The sequence below is a fragment of the Petromyzon marinus genome, chromosome 23, assembly GCF_048934315.1.
Source record: "Petromyzon marinus isolate PM22_M1 ecotype Great Lakes invasive population chromosome 23, UKy_Petmar_22M1.pri1.0, whole genome shotgun sequence".
NCBI classification, from domain to species: Eukaryota; Metazoa; Chordata; class Hyperoartia; order Petromyzontiformes; family Petromyzontidae; genus Petromyzon; species Petromyzon marinus.
Window position 1 is genome coordinate 5429107 of NC_133689.1, and position 6000 is coordinate 5435106.

The 6000-nt window shown below is 51.0% G+C and overlaps 1 protein-coding gene across 3 annotated transcripts in view; it reads right to left on the reverse strand.

Moving 5' to 3' along the window:
- The window catches only part of LOC116945221 (extracellular sulfatase Sulf-1-like), a 371767-nt gene extending 370124 nt beyond the window's left edge, over positions 1-1643 (reverse strand). Inside the window, exon 1 of one of the 3 annotated variants that reach the window (XM_076068978.1) lies at positions 1337-1640. The gene's annotated coding sequence lies outside the window, so the exon portion shown is untranslated. Of the gene's footprint in view, positions 1-1336 lie in introns of all 3 variants that reach the window. The other 2 variants (XM_032959522.2, XM_032959523.2) reach the window with 2 other exon arrangements.
- Between the last annotated feature and the right edge of the window lie 4357 nt (positions 1644-6000).

Below are 6000 nucleotides of genomic sequence, written 5' to 3' on the forward strand. Positions count from 1 at the left end.
CTGTCACTCAAACGGCATCACCCACTGCACGTAACAAAGACAAAGATCCCCCGTATAACTTTAATAGACTGATGGGGCAAGTGCTGTTAGCGAGCACCTATGAAGGCCAGAACGGCACACGAGGGGGTGGGTGTCCAGCATCACGCCCGGCCGCCTTTGTCTCCCTAGAGGCGATGTTTTTACGCACCGCGCCAGGTACTCATGTGAGGCTGATTCCAACTACGGGAGGCCCAGGACCGGTTCATACAATCGTCACTGGTGTTGGCCGTGAGCGGGAAGTGAACTCGGGATTCCGGGTTCTGCACGTAACACACTAACACACGCGCAAGTGCAAGTACCGTGCATAGGTTAACAGAGTAGACACGATAAAAATACGCATCTGCAATGAGCAACAGCGGGACCAGACGAGGCATTTCTGCAGAACGTCAATGTCTCATCTCTCTTCCTGCCACCTCCGATTAGCACGGTCGGCTACATGCGGTGCAAAATAAGTTCAACGTACGCACACATCGCATAACCATCATTTTAATCATCAGCAATTGTCAATCCACTGCTGGCTGAGGGCCACTCCCTAGCCGGCAACATCTCTCACAATGCTGCGAAGCTAAAACAAGCAACCTGCCTGCCCCGCGAACTGATTTAATCGCCCCATCTCCTCGATGGACGAGTTCTAGGACAAGTCACGCTCCTTGGTGATTATCGATGATACGAATAACACAACAATCAAACCACATCGGTGGCAAACACGGACTAATATTTAGTCAGTCTTAAAATTGTCCCTGACCCCCCCCCCCCACACTCCCACCTATTGTCTACGAGTTTGTGTTCACATCCCATAGATTAATTGGACACTGAACATTTTCTTACAATGAAATCAAACAAACACACGTGTGTGATGCTTAGTTGGCAGTGATGCACAGGCACAAATACCAACAAATACACGTAACACATTCATCAAAAACACTGGCGTAAAGGGAGCATATATATAATTAATAGATGGCGCTACGGACAATGACGATTCTTCGTAGCAGAGAAGAAGGTCAATTGCTCTGATGATGATGGTGATGATGATGGCGATGTAAGAAACATTTGCACAATACCTGAAATTGACGTTTCGGGTAACGGCCCTTATTCATATCAGAGAAAGCGCCGTTAGCCGAAACATCATCGCCTATTAAGTAAGGATAACCTTACTCAGGGCAATGCGGAGCGCTGCGTGCGGCAGAGCAGTGACTTGACACGCGCGCGCGAGAAAGTCACTGCACCACGAGCAATTCGCCTTTACCGCATGCAACCGCGAGTCGCTGATCTGCGCGCAGTGACAGGGAAGACTCACAGCTCTCCGCCGGCAGCGAACACCTTCCCATCAGAGAAGGTGGACGCGTGAAGATTTGCCTCGGTGTGAAAAGGCGACTAGCGTCGCGCGGAGCCGGTCGGTTTTGCCGGAGCGTTGCGTCTCACTGCATCGTCTTCATCCGGGCCCACGTTCACAACAACAACAACAACAAAAAAACTCAACTTAGAAGGGACACTGAGACGGAGCTCCGTGCGCGAATGATCTGTATCACACAACCAGCGGAGAGAGAGAGAGATAGGGAGGGAGAGAGACGGGGGAGGTGGGGGGGTGGTGCAGTAGCGAGAGGGTCGGGGTTGGTTCTGTAGGGAGCGAGGTCTAGCGGCTCCTAGGGTTAGGGTTGGCTCACCACCGCGCGGGGCTCCAGGGTTTGTCGCGATGTCGTTGCCCCACGATACGATAACGGTCGCGCGATGTTACATTTATTCCAAGATGTGACGATTATCGCGATATTGGTTTGTCCGTTACATCAACAACGGCGCAGGCTTATTCGCTTGGAATGTTTTTTTTGTTTGTTATTCATTATCTGGAGAATTTGATACGTCGGCTTTCACGGCCAATGTGCGATTCGTAATTGTTTCATTTAGGGTTAAATAGTGTTGGTTTAAATCAAATGACATTATACCTACACAATCTAACCCAAAATAAACTAATTATAAATCATATTATATGCTGAAAATGAGTCGCGCGACTCAGTGAGGCTTTGCTGGGCAAACAATTGGCATACGATTATCACTGGCTTTGTGACGCAGTGGATGGTACTCGCCTGTGCGTCGTATAATCCGGTGGCTGTATGAATATTGGTGTGTGTCTGTGTGTGTTTGTGTGTGTCTGTGTGTCTATTTGTGTGTGTCTGTGTGTGTGTCTGTGTGGGGGGCACTAGTGTAGCGGTTAGCGCGCTGCGCTACGAACCTGGTGAAACGGTTTCGATTCCCGCTCACTGGCCAACATCAGTGACGATTATCTGAACCGGTCCTGGGCCTCCCCTAGGTCGACTCAGCCTCAAATAAGTACCTGGTGCGATGTGTAAATATCGCCACTCGGGAGACAAAGGCGGCCGGGCGTGGTGTTGGCCACCTACCCCCTCGTGTGCCGTGCCGGCCTTTATAGGTGCTCGCTAACAGCACTTGCCCCTACAGTCTGTTAAGGCTATAGGGGGGATCTTTGTCTTTTATTGTGTGTGTGTCTGAAAGACGGGGAGCGGTAGTGTAGCGCTTAGTGCGCTGCGCTACGAACCTGGCGACCCGGGTTCGATTCCCGCTCACGGCCAACACCAGTGACGATTATCTGAACCGGTCCTGGGCCTACCCAAGTTCGACTCAGCCTAAAATGAGTACCCGGTGCGGTGTGTAACCATCGCCACTAGGGAGACAAAGGCAGTCGGGCGTGGTGCTGGCCACCCACCCCCTCGTGTGCCACAGTTGCCGGCCTTCATAGGTGCTCGCTATCAGCACTTGCCCCAACACTCTGTTACAAGCTATATGGGGGATCTTTGCCTTTGTTCCTTCACAGTACTTGCCCCAGTCATCTGTTAAGGCTAATACGGGGGGATATTTGTCATTTGTGCGAGAGGCCAGATATGTGAATCACTTTACGGACACTTTCGGGTGCGTCTGATATCGGGAGCATCTTATAATCGTAAAAATACAATCGCCGGTGATATGTCTGCAACGGTCCGAGCTTCACTAATCCCGCATTGACCAGCGTGAGCAGACACGGCGTGTGGAAGCACTGCAGCCAGCCAGTGGCTAGAATTATTACCGGGCGTACTTTCTTTTTTTCAAGATTAGAATTCCGTTGTCTCGGAAAACATGATCCATCTCAGCGTGATCCACCAACACTTGGTCGCATAGCTACCACAGGCGGCTGTTATTTGTTTTTTTTTACTGGTAGGAACCTCCTGGTTACACCAGCCCACAGGGGATTATTGGGTCCGTCCGTCGTGCATCCAAAATTGGGAGGGGTGGGGCAGGGTGGAGAGGGGAGGGTGGGGAGGGGCTGGGTGGGGAGGGTGGGGAGGGGCTGAGTGGGAGGGGTGGGGCTGGGTGGGGAGGGGCTGGTCACCCCGTGGTGCCCTTATAAAACTGAACGTTTAACCTACTCACGCCGGCTTGTACCCGCCCTCACAGTCGGGCATATTTGCGTAATACACCACGTGGTGCCGCCGTTGACCCTGGCCATTGACCGAGCAACCCAACGTTCCTACCAGCTCCCTCCGCAGGAATGTGTTTTTTTGTATCTTTGCGTCAACTTGCACACATCACCACACGCGGCAAACTCCAGGCGGAATGCGCCGAAGCGAATCGAGAGCAATTACGCGAAATGCCTGGCGCCTTGAGTAATTGCTTCTTGCTGTGAAGGTGAAGGCACAGGCCTTGCGATGGCCCGCTCACGCCACTGATGGTGGACTACGGCCTCCAGCCGAGGGAGCTGTAGAGAAGCCGCTCTCGATGCGACTCGGCCCCTTGTCTTCAACGCAGCTCAGACGCCTCGGAAGAGGTCGTGTGGGAGTTGCCCACGATTTACCCCACCACACGTGACTTGCCGCTCGGCTAGATTGGAAATGTATCCAATCTTGATTTGAAGCTTTCGTGACTGCAGGAATCCATACTCTTTGGTTCTTTCGGTAAAGTCACGTAGGTTAGAAAAATAATATATCACGACGTTTCGATCGCAACACAAGCGACCATCAGCGGTTTCCCTGCTGTGATTGTCTCACCTGATGACGGTCGCTTGTGTTGAGATCGAAACGTCGTGATATATTATTTTCTACCTACGTGACTTTACCGATAGAACCAAAAAGTATTAAATGTATCCGTTTATACCCCTGGGTGGATAGAGACGGGATGGGGGGGAGGGAGGGGTGGGGGAGATTTCATCAACTTGCCGCGTTTGTTTCAAATTCCATGCCGGGAGATGGAATCGAACCGGCGACCTCTATTACAGGCGCTGGAGTCATTACACAAAGGGCAGCTGCTACCCGTTAATCGTCACTGATGTCACTCGCCACTGATGTTAGCCGAGTCCAAGAATCGGACTGAGGCGGCCGGATAAAAATGTGCATCGTGTTAATCGCTGCACCACGGCTCCCTCCAACCCGAAATAAGTATTTGTATTTTTCACTCAAACGTTTAAATACAAAGCATTTTACATTATACTACGAGTTCAATTCCTGGTTGGGGGTTGATTCGGCCCATCATGGCGCACGGGTCGATACAATGATACCACTTTGTGGTGAAGTCATCAGTGGCTGGTCTATGGTAAGACTCGCCCCCGTCATATAAATGTGGAACTTCCATCACTCGGGTTTTAAAGGGAGATGTGAACTGCCCCAAAGCTCATTTTCAGCAACTCAACTTAGTTTGTTATACAGCAACAGTGAAATGCTATAAAACAGCAACCCTAACTTATAGGTGCTCGCTAACACTCCATATAGTATATATTATGGCTGGCATAAGCGGTTTTTTTTGCCATGCAGCCGAGTCAAAATATTAGATACAAGGAGACCCGTTGCATTATTGATGGCATGAGAATTCAATAACGTAGCCCTATTTGATGTGGACTGAACAAAAACCCGAAGATTTCATAAGGGCTTGCGGCTTCTTTGTGACTTGCGATAATAGCACCGTAAGCATCTTGTGTCTCAATTTAAGGTGGGGTTTTTTTGTTGTTGTAAAATAAACACAACTCAACACATTCGTCAATAACAATGTGGCTGCAAACTATGCGATGTAACCAATAACCCCGATGCCCCAGCTGTCCATACAGACTGTCGGGGAAAGTGCTGTTCAAGCAACAACAGCAGAAAGTTCGCGACCAACGTCGCAGTGATGTCACCACTGCGCTTGTGCCAGGCTAGCTGCAATTCGGCGCCACGTGACGTCTCCAAGGCTCTCTGACACAACCACAAGACTGACTCAGGTAATATGGGTTGACTGACGGAGACGACGGTTCGATGCACCACCTGTGCTCCATACTGTGCTTTCTAAATTTTACCCGGCCCGGGGCTCCGCTCGTTGTTGTGAGCGTCGATCCCTCTTGCCCGTCGTTGTTGTTAGAGGGCGACTGCCTCAAACTTTCCACTGGCGTTCCTCCCCAGCCTCCTCCATAGAAGCCGATCTCAACACCACTGGTACCGGTCATCTTCAAGTCCAATCATCCCCACATCATTCTGTACCGCATCTGTCCATCTCTTCTCTGGCCCGTGCCGCGCAAATGGAGCTCCCGCTATCCAGGCCATACAGGAGCTGCTTGGGCATGCGGTGGCTGGGCATGCAGGCTACATGTTCACACACACACACTGCTGGCGTTTATTTGTAAGCATGCAATTTTCCGTATGACAAATTTTACGTGAAAAATACACGAATGACTCGCTGAGAAATGCATGCGCACACACAGGCTCACTCGCACGTAGGCATGCTAATATTTACACCACGAATGCCAAACCCGAAGTTCGCCGGTTCGATCTCCCGGGGCGGAAGTGCTGCAAACGTCCTCATCCGCCCCTTCCACCCCACCACCCTCCTCACCTGCCCACCCTGCAGTAGAAATGGGTAACGCCGTATTCAATCGATCGGCAGTTTGCTTGTGGTGGCTCAAGTGTGGGTAGATCCCACCTCGTCCAAAGAGTATCTCTCCGGCGTGGA